This window comes from Mirounga angustirostris, unplaced genomic scaffold (genome assembly GCF_029215605.1).
Source record: "Mirounga angustirostris isolate CCGP_5_RB_7025 unplaced genomic scaffold, mMirAng1.0.hap1 SCAF_1, whole genome shotgun sequence".
Lineage (NCBI taxonomy): Eukaryota > Metazoa > Chordata > Mammalia > Carnivora > Phocidae > Mirounga > Mirounga angustirostris.
This window is the reverse complement of record NW_026991709.1, coordinates 146010572-146029477: the sequence shown is the minus strand read 5'-3', so window position 1 is coordinate 146029477 and position 18906 is coordinate 146010572. Positions and strand designations below refer to the sequence as shown.

Genomic DNA, 18906 nt, shown 5'->3' with positions numbered 1-18906 from the left:
GGGTAAAAGTAGGGCAGGCCAAGGGCCGCGACAGCAGGGCAGAGAGGCGCGGCTCCCCGCGCCCCGGGCGCGCTCCGCCGTGCGAGCATCCTGGAGGGCGGCCCGCAGGTGGCGGCGCAGGCCGGCGGGCGGGCGGGGCGGTGGAAGGGGAGGGCTCGGCGCGCGTCGGGCGGTGACGGCAGCGCGGAGGGGAGGTGCGAAGCGCCCGCCCGCGGGGGAGCCATGGCGAGAGGCCGCGCCGCGGCGCCCGCATCAGTGCCCGCGTCTGCAGCAGCGCCCCCGCCCGCCGCCCCGGGGCCCACCCCGCCGCCGTCCCGGCGCGCAGCGAGCCCGTGACGCCCGCGCGCCGCGAGCGAGGCGCCCCCCCCTGGAGAGGGGCTGCGCGCGGGAGGGAGCGCGGGGCAGCCCGAGCACCCCGACGACCCCCGCGTCCCGGCGCCGCGGACCCCCAGCCCGCGAGCGCCAAGGCGGCGGCGGGCAGCAGGAGAGGAGGGGGCGCCGAAGCCGAACCCCGCCGCGTGCACCCCGGTGCCGCCCGGCCGGCGGCTGCGGAGGGAACCGGAGCCGCCGGGCGGCCGGGGCCGGGCCGAGGACAACGAAGAGGAGGCGGCCGGCAGAGCCGAGCGCCCGGGTAGCCCCGCGCGGGAGGCCCCCGGGACCGCGTCTGCTACGGGGCCGCGCTCCGTGCGCCTCTCGCGGGTAAGACCTGGGTCCGCGCATCGGGCCCGGGGGGCGGGGGGGTGGGGTGGGGACACGGGTGTTCGCGGAGTGTGGGCGCGTGATGTGGCGGTGGCCGGGCTCCGGGACCCTGAGGGGCAGTACCCCTCCTGCATTGACCGCACCTGTGGGAGACCCTCGCGGGGCCCCAAAAGGTGCCCATAGGGCATGGTGTCGGTCACACCGCGTGGCCTGGATTCCGGGCTTCGGCACTCCGAAATGACAGTGAGGCGACCTTCAAAGAGCGCCGAGCTGAGCCAGGCCAGAGAGTGAGCTGCACCCCGGTGCCCACTCACCCGCAAAACTAATGTAAATTACATCTTCTGAGTGTGTCTGGGACCGAACGGGTGGCTTTTAGGAATCTTCCTTTCAGTTCTGGGAGATAACAAGTTTACTTTTGTCACTTTTTTGACATGAGTTTTTAAATCCTTTTCGAATCTCCAAGGTCAGCCACTTGCAGGTAAAAATAAATGTGATGAAGTGTAGTTTCTTCTTTTGTAAAGTTGTGTTTAGGGAAGCCCAAGTCCAAAGCCGAGCTGCTCCTGGGGTTGGCGCTGGATGCACACGAGCCCTTGAAGCCTCTGTGCTTTGAGCCCTTCCCTGCACTTGCTCAGAAACTGAAATCAGCGTTCACTTTGAGCGCCTCCGAAGTACGAGTGTTTAGGCTTCTGATTTCTTTTTGAAAAAGTTGTTTTCTGATATTCTTCACCAGAACTTAATTGCTTCAAACAAATGTGTAAATGTTGTTTGCAAGTGTGTGGGCAGGATGGGTACCCTTTCCTGGAGCATCTTTTGTTTATCTGTGGCAGGGAGTGACAGACAGGGAGACAAGCTGGGAACAGGGTCCTTTTCAGTTTGTGACTGCAAGAGCAGCCGGGAGGGAGGTGGCCAGACTGAGCAATGCCCAGCCCTGAGCAGTCTGCACTGGGGAGGGTCTTCCCCCCTCCGCCACAAGCCAGGGGGGTATGACAGGCAGGGAGTTGGACCTGGACCTGGAGTGACAGATGGCACCTTCCTCTCTGTCTTGGGTTGGAAAGATCATGCTTGTGTGCCCTTTGATCTCTGACCCCAGTTTTATCACAGAAGTGCCTAGACAAGCATAGGCCGGGCCACCTGGAGAGCTGAGCAGGGCAGGGGGTTGCTGAACCGGGTTAGAAAGCCTGTGTCCATGTGCAGCAGGTTTGGCAAGAGTTGGGTCTCAGCTTGACCCCAACATGAGCCGGTTCCTGTTTGATTCCCCAGGGGCCTGTGAGATTTGGTTTCCCATCCCCAGCTCTTCCTGGAGGGTGTCTCTACCCTGGCTGTGTTGATGTTCCTTCTAAAAGGACACAGGCCTTTTTTTTTTTTTTTTTAAAGATTTATTTATTATTTATTTGAGAGAGAGAGTGCAAGCGTGCTCTTGGGGAAGCATGGGGGGAGTGGGGGCAGAGGGAGGAGGAAAGAGAGAATCCTAAAGCAGACTCCCCACTGAGCCTGATGGTGGGGGGCTGGATCCCAGCACCCCAAGACCATGACCTGAGAGCCTAAATCAAAAGTCCGCCGTTCAACAGACTGAGCCACCCAGGCGCCCCAGGACACAGGCCTTTGAGTGGAAAACCTGGATTCAAATTCCAGCTCCTCTCTCTTTACTGGCTTTGTGACCTTGGGCCCTTATTTAACCTCTTTGACCTGGCTTTCCCTTCTCTGGGATTGCCTGCCTCCCTGGAACAAACAAACCTCATTGGATTGTTACAAGGATTAAAGAGTGTTTTAAATGAAAGTGTTCGTAAAAGTTTGACTAAATGATGTGAGAGGGTTTCCAGGTCTCATTCCAACATGACTAGGTGTGTGACTTGGTAACCTTTTTCAGCCCTAACAGGGATAAATAAAGTGGATATTATAATACTAATTTTCTTTCTAACAAGTTTGCTGTGAAGGTCAAATCAGATCATGTAAAAGGGCTTTGAGGGGCGCCTGGGTGATTCAGTCGGTTAAGTGTTGGACTGTTGATTTCAGCTCAGGTCATGATCTCAGGGTTGTGAGTTTGAGCCCCACATCAGGCTCTGTGCTGGGCTGGAGCCTGCTTAAGATTCTCCCTCTCCAGGCGCCTGGGTGGCTCAGCTGGTTGGGTGACTGCCTTTGGCTCAGGTCATGATCCTGGAGTCCCTGGATCGAGTCCCGCATTGGGCTCCCTGCTCGGCGGGGAGTCTGCTTCTCCCTCTGACCCTCCCCCCTCTCATGTGCTCTCTCTCATTCTCTCTCTCTCAAATAAATAAATAAAATATTAAAAAAAAAAAAGATTCTCCCTCTCCCTCTCTCCCCCAAAAGGGGGCTTTGAAAATAAAAGAGCGATATTTGCACTGAAAGGAGTTCCTAAACTTTCAGTTTCCAAACCAAGACCACCTTACCATTTGCCATCTGATGTGGACTTCCTTCCGGTCATTGCTTTCTGAGCCCCAGCCTCTGACCTGGCACACAGTAGGTCTCTGTAACTGTTAGATGACTCTTGAGTTGACCATCTCACATAGGTTCTTAGATTTTATTTTTTAGTCTCGAGGGAGTGTCTTTTGTCTAGAGACACAGTTGAATGGGCCTTCTGGTTCCTCCCCCCATTTTTGGGAACAAATACTACCCATTCTGACTTGCCACCTTATTAGGTGTATCCAAATGGAGGCCACCTGCAGTGTTGAAAAATTCAACGTTTTAGTGAAGACACAGTAACTAATAGCATATGTGTGAATCTGGATGCCTCTAAGCTACGTATAATGCCAGTGATCAGCAGCTGCTTAAAGAAATGCTTTGACATGTGTTTTATGGAGGGACGTGTGGCTTTATGATTCATTGACAAGCTCATTTAATTATGTGTTTGTTAGGAGTGCACCTGAGGTGGAAGAGGATGGCACACAGGTGGAAGGCAGGCTCTTAGCATCCTTGTTTGGGCTTCTGGTCCTGCATTTGAGGAAGGGTTGCTCCCAGCCCCACCTGGTTAGTGGGAGGAGGGCTGTAAATCTCTTCGAAGACCAGCACATGGCAGTGACTTCTAGCGGCCACTCACAGCCAGGTCTCAAGCTGTGAAATGGATCATACTGATGCTTCTTAAACCTGCCCTATAATCTTCAGGGCAAAGGAACCCTGGAAAGGGGGATTTGGAGGTGTAGCCTGAGGTTTCTGGCACTTTTTAGGGCATTTTTCAATGTGCGTTCACTGATTCCTTTAATGGAGAATAGAATGTAGGATTCATCTGTTTGTTTTAATATAAAAATGCTTTAAATTGTCTTGATTAAAAAAGCACTCAAGGAAGATGCACCTCATTTTCCCTGAGGCTCTGGGAGCTCCCTGCAGCTTAAATTTGTGTACCCCAATTTAGAATCTTGGAGCTGGATTATTTCTAGAGGCTCTGCTAGTTCCAGACTTCATGATGTGCCTGGACTTTTAAAAGCAGGAGGTCATCTCCTTCCTAGAGGTGAAAAGGGTGCTCCAATATCCAAGGGTGTGTTAGTGAATTAAAGAACCACCAGAGTATAAATTACCTGGATTTGAATGTTAAGGAAGACCATGCTCTGGGTATTCAGGGGACTTTGAAATCTTTTTTTTTACCCCTAAGAATTTGTTGAAAATAACTGTGAACCTGCAGATGAAGTGGTTTGACTTTTTCTGGAAGGTATCCCTTGTAGAATACCATTCAGAGCATTCTTTCTTTATTGCACGCCCCCTTAGTGACTAGACCTAGTTACTAGAGAGTGAGATTATGTTGATTAAAAAATGCCGCTGTCTCCTGAATTATGGTCACAGAGATTAGCTATCAGCAAATCCTACACTGGATTACATAGATGCAGGTTTGTACATGTCACTTAAAATGGGTATTAATTAGAATAATGGTAAGGATTTTGATTTTTCTTCTCCAGGTTTAGAGAGAAAAAGCATCTCTGCAAATGGAGGACCCTGGGATTTTCAAAATTCTCCATCAGTTCCTCTGGTGGTTTTGGTAAAGTCAAAAAGTCCTTCCCAGCAGTTCTTTACATCAACAGCCTATGCTGTGGGCCTGGACTTTTTTGAGGGTGCGTTCTGCGAGCTCTCACTTTCTAAGTTTTGCAAAAAGTAGAGAAGGCGGGACCTAGTGTAGGTTTGCTTCCTTTTATTATGTTTCTTATCAAATAATTTCCAGTTGGGGATGTGGTCAAACACCCGCCGCCTCCCATTAGAATGTTAGAATAGGTTTGTCTTCATTTGTGTTGTTGACTCAGGAATTTGAACCAGGCGGAGCAGGTGAGCAATGAGGGCAGAAGCTGCCCTTGAAGTTGTTGGAAGAGCTTTGGAAAATTTTGCCTGCGGGAGTGGGGAGCAAAATTTCATTTTTGCTATTTATGCCAAAGGGGACTGAGAGTCCAAGTTCATGGTGGGACCACTTGACTGTGGCCTGGGTGGAGGAGAGCGATGCTCACGAGAGGAAGATCCTGATGGTGCTCTTTGTGCCTGGCTTTTGTTCCCTGCTGTCCTGGCTCCAGCTGGTTGCAGGAGTGTAAGGTTTCACAACCTGACCTGTGGCAGGTGGGCCTGCAGCCCATCAGCATTACCTGGTGGCCTGTTAGCCCTGCAGAACCTCAGACCCCGCCCCAGACTTGCTAAATGTGAATCTGCATTTTTATTTTATTTTATTATTTTATTTTATTTTATTTTATTTTATTTTATTTTATTTTATTTTATTTTACTTATTTTATTTTATTTTATTTTATTTTATTTATTTATTTATTTTTTTAGTAGGCTCCATGCCCAACGTGGAGCCCAACACAGGGCTTGAACTCAAAACTGAAAGATCAAGACCTGAGCTGAGATCAAGAGTCTGACACTTGACCGACTGAGCCACCCAGGTGTCCCATGAATCTCCATTTTAAACATATTCCCAGGTGGTATTGATGCTCAGAGACCTCTTCACCTCGTTGTGGTTCCCCGGAATGTTCTTTCCCCATGCGCAAGGCCAGACTTTACATATATTGGGAAGAACAAGTGGCTGGTACACACTTGTTTCCTGCCCCACTGGGGAGAGTTGGCGCTCAAGGTGGGATTCCACCTCTTGCCCTCCCCTGAAAGGAAAGGGGCTGGGGTTCCCAGAGGAGATTGCTGACCCCGGTCCCTCCCCAACGCCCACCTCTTCCCTTAAATTGTGCACAGTGAACTGTAAAATGGGAAGACCCCAGGAGGGAAGGGACAAGCTGTCGTTCTCAGTCAGCAGTGAGGAAAAACAGTCCAAAATGTGGCCAGTTATTTACCCTCCCTGCCACAGCGCACACCTAAAACATTGGGTGATGTTTCATGTTCTTAAAAATATGCCAGAGTGATGAGTAGGTGGTTGTCCCTAAGTTCTAGCCATCGAGTTGACCCACGTATCCACACACTCACCTCCTCTTTGCTGAACAGATCGGAAGTGCCGGGTCATATGCGTGGGGCATCGCTAGACAAGGTGGAAGCTAGGGGGAAGGTAGGTGGATCTGACCCCAGTATATAGGTAACCTTTCTCAACCTCTCTTCTTCCGTCCTGCTTTCCTAGCAGGTACAGAGCTCTCAGCCTAGGGTCCTCCTTCTGTAACCTCATGTGGGGATGGGCACAGACAACCCACCTTTGCAAAATTCTCTTTTTCTTGCCCTGGAAGTGCCTAAGATTCCAGTCTGAGAGATGAAGGGAAATCTCTAGGGGTGCCTGGGTGGCTCAGTCGGGTAAGCATCTGCCTTCAGCTCAGGTCCCGGGGTTCTGGGATCAAGCCCCACGTCAGGCTCCCTGCTTAGCAGGGAGCCTGCTTCTCCCACACTCCCCCACTTGTGCTCTCTCACCCTCTCTCTGTCTCTCTCAAATAAATAAAATCTTAAACAAGAAAAGACAAAAAAATTAAAGAGAAGGAAATCTCTAATGTAATGATCAGCTTTTATTCTTTTTAAAAAGTTGTGGTAAATATATATAACAAAATTGACCATTTTGGCCGTTTTTCAGTAGTTTCATGGAATTAAACACATTCACGTTGTGCAGATATCACTGTCATCTATCCCCAGAACTTTTTCATCTTCCCCAACTGCTGCTGTGTACCCATTAAACCCTAACTCCCCATTCCCCCATCCCTCCAGCCTTGGGCAACCACCATTCTTTTACTTTCTGTCTCTATGAGTTTACCACTCTAGGTGCCTCATTTAAGAGGCATTGTACAATATTTGTTGCTTTGCATCTGGCTTTTCTCACTTAGCGTAGTATCTTCAAGGTCCACCCATGTTGTAGCATGTACCAGAATTTCCTTTCTTTTTAAGGCTGAATAGTATTCCATTGCGTGTATAGACACATGTTGTTTATCCATTCATCCATCTTTGGACACTTAGGTTGCTTCTACCTTTTGGCTGTTGTGAATAATGCTTGCTATGAACGTGGGTTTGCAAATATCTGTTTGAGTCCTTGCTTTACGTTCTTTGAGGTGCATACCCACAAGCAGAATTGCTGGGCCGGTGGTAATTCTATGTTTAATTTTTGAGGAAGTGCCATACCATTTTTCTCAGGGGCTGAACCATTTTATTTTCCTACCAAGAACGTACAAGTGTTCCAATTTCTCCACATTCTCACCAACACTTGTTATTTTCAGTTTTTGTTCTGTTCTTTCTTTGATAATAGCCATCCTAATGGGTGTGATGGGGTTCTTTCTTTCAAGTCCCTTTTTATTCTGATATTCTCCCAACACTAGCCACAGTCTTTACCTGGCTTTGAGCTGTGGAGAGATCCTGAAAAGTGGAACTCTTACTTCAATCCTTGCTCCTGATTGCTGTTTAACTCTGTGGGCATCACACTGAATTTACTTAGTGTGGTGAGACTCAGATGAATAAGATTTCTAAGAGCTGCTAGTATTTTAGAGTCTGTGAGTTTATGGTCTTTCCTTCCATGCTTCCCTCTCCTTTTTTATTTTGAATGGGAATGTGGGTGTGTGAGTTGGGAGAACAAGGAGGACAACAGTGGAAAGGCAACTCAGTAAGACAGGACATCATGTTTTGTGATTCTGAGTCCAGGGTCCTAAGATAAATTTGGTTTGCCTGTTGGACCTTGCCTTGGAGTAGAGGTGTTTGGTGGTCTAACATCAGAAATCTGGCAACACAGTTGTAATGTTGGCTCCAAAACTGTGGGTTTTGCCCACATTGCAGAATTTCAAATCTGGGGGGCACCTGGGTGGCTCAGATGGTTAAGCGTCTGCCTTTGGCTCCTGGGATTGAGCCCCACATCGGGCTCCCTGCTCTGCGGGGAGTCTGCTTCTCCCTCTCCCTCTGCTCTGCCCCCTGCTCCTGCTTGCTGTCTCTCTCACGCTCTCTGTGTCTCTCTCTCTCTCAAATAAATAAATAAAATCTTAAAAAATTTTCAAATCTGGGAAGAAAATTGGAGATTTATTTAAACTAAAGTGGCAGGCAGATTCTTGCCTTGTCCCAGCATAGTTGGGATTGATGAGCTTTGTGCCAGGGGATTAAAAACACCAACCAACAAATAAAAAACCAAACCTATGATTCAGGGATAGCAGTATAATGATTTTGAGGAAAGGTGGGGAGAAAGAAAATGAGCAATTTGTTACACGTATGAGTCACTGGTGTTGTGTCTGTGAGTGTCCCAGTTGGACACAGAATTTCTGAGACAACTGGTTTACTGGCTTTGGTAGTAGGGAAGGAGACAGTGTCATCCAGACGGTGGGCATTTCATTTCAACCTTTGCATCTAGAATATGTTTTAAATAAAATGCTGAATCCTATGGGAATTGTACAGTTTTGTTTTATGTACTTGAGTGTGGCAGAGCCTTATTTCCATTCATTAAAAAATTAGAGTCTCTGTGCAGAGGACCCAGGCTTGAGCTGTGGCCACCACCTAGTTTTATACAAGAAAAATAAAGTGAACTAAAGCTTGTTAAAAAAAACAAATAAATGAATAAAAAATTCTCCAGATTTAGCAATGTGTTGGGATAAACTGTAGCACACGATTGATACGTTTGAAGCCATGTTCTTGTTTTCCCTCTAAGATTGGTGCTTTTTCAGGGTTAGATACGTTGAAGCGGGCAAGAACTCCGCTTCGGGGCAGCCAATTTCTGAATCCTTACCTCACGGGATAGCCTCATATGGTTATTAAGGGGATTATGTGAATTACTGTGTACGCATGGCTCATGGTAAACATTTTGTGTTAGCCATTATTATTGTTATTGGACTCCTTATGATGTGTTCATCCACAAGTCATTTCAGAGCAGGTATCCTGTGCCACGCCCCAGGGGTGTGGGCCTAAGTTTTTCCGGTCCTCACGGGACTAGCCTCCCGGGACCAGGCAGTGATGTGGGCTGTGGATTTTGCTCACCTGGCAATGAACTTCCCTCCTTTGGCTTTGAGGAGAACCGGTTCACTTTGCAAGCATCCCGAGGCATCAGAGAAATCCCTTTGGACTTGATATTTGGGTGCAAATATCAAGACATTTCCAAGGTCTCTTGTGGAAGGAATGTAGTTTGGTGTTAAGTATTCGAGAAAATATCTTTCTGTTTGAGAAGACAAGCAGAATATTCTTTTTTTTTTTTTTTAAAGATTTTATTTATTTATTTGAGAGACAGAATGAGAGAGAGAGAGAGCATGAGATGGGGGAGGGTCAGAGGGAGAAGCAGACTCCCTGCGGAGCAGGGAGCCCGATGTGGGACTCGATCCCGGGACTCCAGGATCATGACCTGAGCCGAAGGCAGTCGCTTAACCAACTGAGCCACCCAGGTGCCCGACAAGCAGAATATTCTTACAATTATAACAGATAAAAGGTATGACAGGCAGATCAGTGGGAAAATAGGCTATAAACTCTTGACTGATGCGGTACGTGTGTTTTTACTGTACTGGGAAGATAGGAAAATAGTTTGTGTTATTAAAAGAGATTAGAAGAGGAATGTCATAGCAACTGTTGAGTGTTAACTTGAACAACTTTTAGCTGAGCTGGGTCTCTTGATACTAGAGGAGAACTGATACTCATATAGAAGGGAACAAAGGGAATAAAGAAGAGCGTTTGGTTATTTTATCATCAAACTTACCCTTTTTTGTAGTCCTTTGTGGTATCCTGATTGAGGAGACCACACGGCCGAGAACCTCAGCGTAATCAAGTGTGAGAATTTCCCTCACGGACTCAGAAGAAGTTGCACCCACTTTGTTCAGTAGGGCAGAGCAGGGGTGCAGCGTATAGATTTTGCGAAGAGAAGGCCATGGCAGGGCGGGGGTGCCATGAGGGGAGGCGGCCGGCGTCACACGGTGAGCGTGCCCAGGCAGGTGTGTGGTCCCCAGCCTTATCTGCCACCAGAATGACAGACACGCGCCCGAGCTCTGGCATGGCTACAGGTGAGAGAGGGTGGTGACTTCAGCTGGGCAGGGAGGATAGTGTGGATAAAATGGATGGATTCCTTTGGGTGACCTGGAGGAGCTACGGCTTGCCCTTTGAAGAGATGGTGGTAAGGTTCGGGAGGGGTGGTCTCAAGGATGAGGCTGAGATTTTTGAATTGGGTTATCTCAATTGTGATAACTCGGTTGTGCGGGGGTTAAGACGCGCCGGATCCTGCTGGGGAGGTCCTGAGTTTGATGTGTTTGTGAGATTTCCTGGTGGAGGAGTTTAGGGCAGTGGGGCGTCTGGGCCTGCGGCTTGGGAGAGAGATCTGAGTGTGAGGGGAGGGTTTGGGGCCCATCGCCGTGTAGACAGTAATAATATCATGTGACGAAGTGCTTCCAGAGGCCGACCCGAGAGGAGACCAGAAGTGCTGGGGGGATACAGTGTGCCTGCAGCGAGGAGTGAGGTTCCTGGGTTCTCTCTGCTGTGAGAAGCCCAGTAAGGTAACAGCTAAAATGTTCTTTGGGTTTGTTTACGCTTAGTTGGTATGCAAATATTTGTAGAGTTTTACCAGAGGAGATGCCGGCTTCGGCTTCGCCTTGTAAGCACAGTAACATGATGACTGTGAGGATTCTTGTGGCCTTCAGGAACATTTGCAAGTGTTCTTGCCAAGTATCGTGTGCTTATCTCACGGGTGTCCGTGTTTTATGAGTTCCCGAAATTGGTGAGCTCGGAATTAGAGAGTTTGCTGCACTTTCTTGTGATTCTTATACATGTAACTTGGGGGTTTACAGTTTGTACTGTTAGAACTGGGGAATCATGGTAAAATTGGAGGGAACTAGAAATTGCTTGTTTTAGCAAAGGTAACTTCTGCCACCCTGGCACAATGGATAAAATAAGCAACTTGGCAGCACTAACCGCCGGTGAGGATGTGGAAGAAGTGGACGCCTCACGCACCACATACGAAGAACAGTGACCACTTGGAAAATTGGCAATATTTATTAAAGCTGACCATCTACATTATGATGCCAAGATTCACGCCTGGGCATATATTCAACAGAAACGCGTGCTGCCTTCTTAGTTAGTAGCAGCTTTACTCGTGTTAGCCCCCAAGTGGAGAAACCCAAACGTCTATTAACTAGTGACTGTGTAAACAAAATCGTGGTTTATCTCTATGATGCACTACTACTCAGCAATAAAAAGGTATGAGCTATTGATAGATGCAACGAATAGACGAATACTACAGAGAAAATGTTGAGCCAAAGAGACCAGACACAAAAGGATATTCCAGAGGATTCCATTTTTAGGAAGTCCAAACAGAGGCAAAACTATCCTATAATAAGGATCAGAATAGTGGTGGTTACCTACAAGGAGGTATTAACCGTGCAAGGTGGGTGTTTAAGGAAAAATTAATGGGGCTACATGCATAAGACAATGAAAGGTTCCAGTGAATTTGGCAACTATGAGATTTTAATGCAACATGACGCAAGATAGTTGGCTGTTCCACAGAATTTTTTAAAAAGATTTTATTTATTTGACAGAGAGAGCACAAGCAGAGGGAGAGAGAGGAAGAAGCAGGCTCCCTGCTGAGCAAGGAGCCCGATGCGGGACTCGATCCCAGGACCCTGGGATCACGACCTGGGCCGAAGGCAGCCGCTTAACCAACTGAGTCTTTGTGGTAGTTGATGAAGCTTGGGTGTTTAGTCATTTTTCCTTGGTTTACGCAGGGTGTATAGTTATCACTGTGGCCCAGGGCCAGGCCTAGGGTGATGTGATAAAGGCACTTGCCTAAGGGGTCCACAATTTAAGTAATCAAGAGAAATAATACTTTAGTGCAGTATTTCTAAAAAAAATCTAAATTAACACAAAGAAATCAATGATGAACAAAATATCAACGTTTGTCATAAAGACGGAAAGAGTCCGTATTACTGATTTTTCCTTTTGCTTCATGCTCCCCTATGGCTCGGTGGGGCACTGTTGTGGGCCCGAAGACAGAGCAGGTGGAGTGTGAGGCTTGAGAACCGTAGTCTTGGCCTGGATGTCTGACTGACTCAAGAGAGTAAGAAGTGAAAAGGCAGGTCGGTAAAGACTGAATGGCAGTTGGTTCTGTTAATGCTTTTCAGTGTTTTGTGAGTAGAAACAACTGTGTTGTGTCTTGGAAAGGATTCTTCTCAGTGTGTTAAACATTCTGACAAAAGGGAATGATATATACAAGCACTTATGATGGTCCTTCAGATACCATAATTGTTCTTTTCTAAGTTTCTGTGGATTTTGTAGTGTTAACTTATGGCAAGAGTGGCTTGATGTCCTAAATCAAAACAGGACATTGTGAAGGCTCAGATAACTTGTTCATGGCATTAACAAGATATAAAACGCTGTCTTTTAGTGTGGAACAGTGTCTAATAGTAGAAAAAATTCATGATTGCCCACCTTTTAGCTAATCGTGTGATTGCTGTTGATACAATTACCTGGTAGGCAGAGTAGAATCTAGTAATTTGCTAGCCTTCATACTGCATGCTTACAAACACATCCATGCTTTTGTATGTTACCAAGCTTGGTTTCTGAACTGTGGCCTTCTTCTTGTCTTTTTCCGGGGAGTAAATCCCATGTATCATATCCATCTGGCTCTTCTTTGTGGTCAGGATGTGTTGCCTAGCCTGAGCGAAGGCGGGGGTGTCCCAGATTTTTCAGGACCTCTTCCAATTGCTGTGGATACCGTATCAGTGCCAACTGGAGTCTCCTCTCTGTCCCTTTCCGAAAGGATTCCCCTTAGAAGCTGAAATGCTTGCCCTTCCTGATGCTAAGGTATAGCTTCTTCAGAGTACTAGAGGACTTTTCAAAGTGTGCTATATGGGAATTACTTTCAAAAAATCGTACCTGAGAGGGTTAAAACTTCCCAGCCTTGTAAAAGCTCACTTCTTTGTTCACGTCCTCCCCACCCCCTAGCCAATTTTGCTGTGTATGGTTTTCTCCTAGCAACAGGCAGTGGTCAGTGGGAAGGTCAGGCTGCCTGAGAGCCTCCCTGCCAGAGACGGGCTTCCCCAGACGGTCACTGGGGCTCCTGGAGGGGCCGGGACCCTGTACCCTGGCATCAAGGCACAGCTGATGGCCCACTGGCCTTTCGTGGGATCTGGACAAGTTTTTCATTAGGAGTTCCATTGCTTTCGTAACGATGGGGTTATTCAGATCTGTTCTTTCCTCTTGTGTTAGTTTTGGTTAACTTGTATGTTTCAAGGACTTTGTTTCATCTAAGCGGTTGAATTTATCGGCATAACCATTATCCTTTTAACGTCTAGAAGATTTGCAGTGGTGCCTCCCTTTTGTTTCTGATCTGTGCCTTTCCTGTTAAGAAGGTCTCTGTTCATAGGAACTGCCGGATCGGGGTAACTGAGTTCAGGAAAGTGGGTGGGGGCGGTGTAGGGACAGGGAGCGGGAAGGCAGTGGAGGAAATAAAGCCTGGGGGAGGGAGGGCGGAGAGGTCTGTTGGCCGCCTCCTCTCTGGGGAGGAGCTGCCGGGGAAGAGCGGTCACGTGGGCGGTGAGCTCATTAGGCTGGGGACACCAGCTGTGCTATTATTAGGGCTTTTCAAGTCCCTCCGTGGCAGATGTTCTTAGGCGGAGTTCCAGCCTTGTTCACTTCCCACATATGGCATAATACAGTACATGGAAAAGGAGCGACTCGGTAACAAATAGCTTTTCCATGAAACACATCACTCCTTTTCCCCGTGAACTTTTCCCTTCTCTCTCTCTCTCTTTCGCCCTTTGTGTCGTTTTCTCTCTCTGTTGTTCCTTATCTTTTTCTTGCCCTCTCTGTGTGTTTTCTCTGCTGCTGCTTTTGTCTTTCTGTTTTTCTGTTTGTTGTCTTTCTCTCCCTGCCTCTCTCTGTCTCTGTTTCTGTCTCTCTCTCTCCATCTTTTCTTTTTCTGTGCTGTTACCAACACCCCCCCCCCCCCCGCCCTCCCTCAGTCCCTCCCTCCTTTAATACTTCCTTCTTTTCTCTTTTGAGGCCCTCTTATTTAACCCTGTGTGGGACTAGGACAAGACAGAGTGGCACGGGAAGAAAGTTTGCCCATTTTAGGTTAAAAGTGAGCCTCGGCGTTTCCTAGAAAGTAAGGAGCGCAGGTAAGTCTGAGGGTGATGAACACTGGAGATTGTCTGGTCAAGAGCCTGTTTTAAACTGCACGGTTAGCTTACTGCTCTTTCCACTCGTGGGGCTCAGCAGTGGTTCCATGGCCACTGGAACCCGGGCAGACTGAGGAGCCGGCCAGGGACTGGTTATTTCTGTTCATTTTTGCACACAGTCTGTGCGTTGTGGGTTTGGCTGATGACCCCTCCTGCCACCATTGTCCTGGGTCCCGCTGATAACTTCTGTCAGTAATCTTCCACGTGGCCCTTCCCTCACCCCTCATTTTTATAGTAACCCATGTCAGCTTGGAAACACAAGGTAAAATCAGTATCAGATCACCTTAAATTATTGTTCTGGGGGAACTGAATCTCTACAGGGGATGTGCTGTTATGTGCTGGGACCTCAGTGTATGTGCTTTAAAGCTCAAAGGGATGCAAGCTTCATTATAGAAGTTTTCTACTGTTTATTTCCAAGTGCTGACGTTTTGAGATATTTATGTTAATTTTGTAGCTATGACAAATTGATCCTATTTTAATTTCAAAAATAATGAAATAATACATATATCAGTGTCCTATCTTACTCTAATTTTAAGAAAAGCTTCTATAACCTGGGCATTTTTCTTCAAAGGAAAATAAATATAACTATAACTATTTTAGAAAAAATACTTTTTTTGGATTTTAAAAATCATTTTGTTGTAAAAATACTAAAAAAAAAAAGCCCAAACCCAAAATGTAGAGTGAGATCAGCATGGGAAGAGAGTTACTGAACTGGACACGTAATTCTTACTGGGTTCTCTGCTAATTCAGAGATTGGGAAATAAAACCAAGAATGGCCTTTTCTTCATTTCCCTAACTATCTGAAGAAGGGGAATCATAAAATAGGAAGCCTTTTCCCATGGTGGCTGCCCCAGCTCTTACAGACTGGTGGGGACAGGTGCCATGGCTCCAGGCTGTGGGGCAACAGTGACAAGTGTCCATGCCGAATCTCAGTGTATTTGCTGAGTAGTGTCCACTTATTCCAGAAACGTGGTCGGTTCTGATTTCCTAGGTCTCCAGCAGGTAAGAGTCAGCTTTGGTTGGACATCCTTCTCGGCAGGATGGGGAACTGGAGATCTGGTTAGAAGAGTGATTGTAAGTATGTGTGGAGTGGCCTCCCTGGGCCAGGCATTGAGTGTGACAGTAAACTAGACAGCCCAGGTCTGGGGGCAGGGGAGAGAGCGATGCAAACGAGTGGCAGATGTCAGCTGAGTAGCAGGTGTAAGCTGTAATGCCAGGTAGTGACTAGGGGCGATAGGGAGGGAGGGGTGACAGAGGGTGGAGTGGTTCTGAAGGCCTCTGTTGGGAGGTTATGGGTGAGCAGAGACCCAGTAATGGGGAGGGGAATGAGCCATGGGAAACTGCAAGCACAGCGTCCTCTGAGGCAGAGCAAACAGCAAGGGCCCAGGCCTCTGCAAGAAGGCTGGTGTGACCTTAATGCAGGGAACCCCCCCCACCCAATCCCCCGGGAAAGTGGACACAGATGAGGGAGATGCTCAGGATAGGCCTGTGTCCCACTGGCCTGCCTGGCTATGGTCAATAGTTGAGATTTCATTTTGAGTATGATTGGAAGGAAGCTGCTGGAGGATTCTGAGCAGAGGTGTGACATGAATGGATTTACTTTGTGCATGGGTTCCCCAGCGGCTGCGCGGAGAGCCAGGGTGTGGGAGCGGGGAGAGGGAGTGCGAGAGGGTTCAGTGTTGTTACAGGCCCAGGCAGGGTGGTGGCAGCTCCAGGCCAGGGTAAGGGATGCGGTGTGTGTTGGGGTAGAGGCTCAGAACAGGCTGGCCGTGGATGTGAGGAGCTGTGGCAAGGAAGAATGTACTGTGATGCCTTAGGTCGCGTACATTCCAAATGGAGCTTTTAACACCGGACAGCATTTACATAATTCACAGATCCTGGTGTTAAAAGTCATTCTGTGTCATTTGTTGGTCAAGTGGTTAGTCGGGCCTGCTGGAGTTAAAGTTTACCCAACACCTAAGAAGTGAGTGGAGGCGTCTTCATCTCAAGCCTGACGTAAAGGCCGAGAGGAAGGAGAATGCTGTGTTCTTTCATAGCTCTGAAGTTACTCTTCTTGGCCGAGGGAAGAAGATGAATCTCAAACTTCAACCCAGGGCAAGGAGCATGAAGTAACCGTTGAACAGATTACAAAGAGGGAAAGGAACGGTGTGCCTCAGAGCACAGCATCAGTAACCATTGCTTAGAGTGAAGCGTAGCAATCTGAATTTTCAACGCTGGAAAATTTCCGAAGATTCTTCAAGCGATTCGATAGTATTTTCTTTGTGTATGTTGCCCATTTGCTTATCCTGTGTCTGGATACAGTGCCCTATTTGAAATTTACTGTTTTAAAAACGCTTCTCATAAATTAGAGTGGGGTTGTTTGAGGTACGTTGCCAATTTCCTCACAGTGTGGATGATAGCATTTTCCCCCAGTGGGGATCAGAATTTCAGGAACCAGGAAGATTATAGAAATATTAAAAGCTGATCCCCGGTTTATCATTATCACTCTTGCTGACCTCATAATCTGAGATGATTTCCCTCTGGGAAGCTAGAGGGTTCCGCTCTTTCACTTGCAGGCTTGAAGGGACTGAGTTAGGAGTGCTGAGCAGACTCCTTGGAGAAGTCTGTGCTGATGCTTCAAGCTGGTCAGCCACTGAGGTTATCAGTAAAGAATCTGGAAGGTGCATTCTCTTGGAATCTTGGAATATTTAAGGACAGAAGATCTTGCTGCTTTCTGGTAGAGTATGGCAAGAATAATCAACATGAGAGCGGGGCTTACTTGGGGTTGCAATAAAGTGAGGATGAGTGGGGCATGCCCGGTTATTCTAGAACATGCTGCCGTCTTCCAGGTAGTGGCTCTGGGGCTTGGGTTTCCTCTGTGTGCAGTGCAGAGGAGCTGCCTATCACCCCATTGTGCTGTTCATGGCCTAGTGAGTCTTTGCCAAGTATGGTGTGAAGCCCCAGGATATTGCTCAAATTCACCTAGAGTGTGTCAACACTCGAGGGCTTCTTTCCAACCTCTGAACACTTCTCTTCCAGGCCTTTCCAGTATATCTTATTGGCATCTGAATAAATAAATAGCAAGTTATGAAGAACCAAATTAATGCCGACGGCCGTCTCACTTATTACAAGACTGTTGTCCTGTTTTACTCCCTGGGGTTTTTTCTGTCACCCAAGCCTGTGACACCAATAATTTTTAGCTCCCCCAAACAAGTGTGGTAGGCCGCTGCCCTCCTTAAAATGAAACTCCGTTGTCATTGAATTCAGACACTGGCTGCTTTGTTGGAAATGTGGGAAGGAAGGGATTTTTCCTGTAGAATACGAGCGAGTCAGCTCTTTTAGAAATATCTGTTCTGGGCTCGAGCTGTCTTAAACTATACTTCGATGTGTTTGTTCTGGAACTATCAGCACATCACATTCTGGGCTCTTTTTAATGGGCTCTGGGTAATTACCATGGCCTCCCACGTCAGCGAGTACAGTAAGCCATTCAGGAGGATAGCTGGTCGCTTATTAGCTGGCAGCCGGTGGCCCCTGACCCCTCCTCCTTGGAGATGGTGTGAGGCGCAATTAGAGAGCCCTTGCATGGGGCTAAGTGATTGCTGGGGCATAAATAATGCAATCTACCCTGTCTCTCTGTGCATGTGGCGGGGCCGAGCACATTGGATCTTCGGATGCCTGAACCTCATAATCTGAGTCCAGCGGGTTTAGGCTTTGTGACCTTGGGAAAGTTCTCAGCCAGTGAGCGTCCGTGTTTCCATCTATAGAACAAGACTGTGTAGCATGATCGCGGGGATTTACTAAGGTGATGTGTAGACTGGTTTGGCTCCTTCTTGCTTGTTGGCAGCACGCAGCAGGCACTCGGCGAGGGGAGCTCTGAGCGCCACTCTTTTGGGGCTGGTGACGCTTTGGGATATTGTCCTCTCCTTCCACTCCCAGGCTCTCTGCCTCCCATCATGGAAGACTGGGACATTTGGTTTAAGGTCGTCTTCCCTGACCTACTGCATTATTCGGGATTCTGATGACTCACCTGGCCCCTTGACCATCTCCTCTTCAGTGGTGGCCTCTCCTCCCTGCTTTACCCACTGCCCTAGTCTCAGCCTGGACTGTGTCATCTCCTGAAGCCACTTGTCCCACCTCTGAAACCCTCAGCATAACTACCTTGCTCTTTGAACTCCAGACCTTCCAGCCCTCTGCACACGTTCCTTGCCCCCTCCAGGTTCCCGGCGTCTCCCCTCCACCCCAGCCTACTGTCACCGAGGACCCGTTGTCCTTCCTTTGTGCCACCAGGCCGAACTCTGCGCTGCGGGGCCATAGGCTCTGCCCAGTTGTGTGTGTATGTTTCTTTAGGTTTCTCGTCTCTGCCTTGTGCCACGTCTTTCCTAAACATTTTACTTACCCCTGGAGCAGACTTGCTGCCTCCCAGTCTTTATGTCCAGATGTTAGAGCCTTTCTTCTGTCCTATCTCCTGTGAGGTGAAGGAGGCACCCTCTTCCTGCCTGAGGCTGACTTGCATCATCCTGTGGGTCTCGTCCTCTCCCACCTCCTCAGGAGTGGCTCCTGGACTATCAGTCCTTCTTTCTGTCCCTTCAGCCTCATCCTGTCTGTGGACTGCATCCCACATCCTCTGACCTACTCCGTTTTCTCCCATCATCTAGACCCCTGGTCTCCCCTGGCCATGGCTCTTCCCCCAGCCCCCTTCACGGCCAGTCTC

At 48.2% G+C, this 18906-nt stretch overlaps 1 protein-coding gene across 2 annotated transcripts in view; it reads left to right on the top strand.

Moving 5' to 3' along the window:
• The first annotated feature begins 206 nt into the window (after window positions 1–206).
• The window catches only part of TRAK1 (trafficking kinesin protein 1), a 178681-nt gene continuing 159981 nt past the window's right edge, over window positions 207–18906 (top strand). The window contains exons 1-2 of one of the 2 annotated variants that reach the window (XM_064589324.1): window positions 13584–13716; window positions 14041–14156. The gene's annotated coding sequence lies outside the window, so the exon portion shown is untranslated. Of the gene's footprint in view, window positions 700–13583; window positions 13717–14040; window positions 14157–18906 lie in introns of those variants that run through there. The other variant, XM_054504493.2, reaches the window with a different exon arrangement.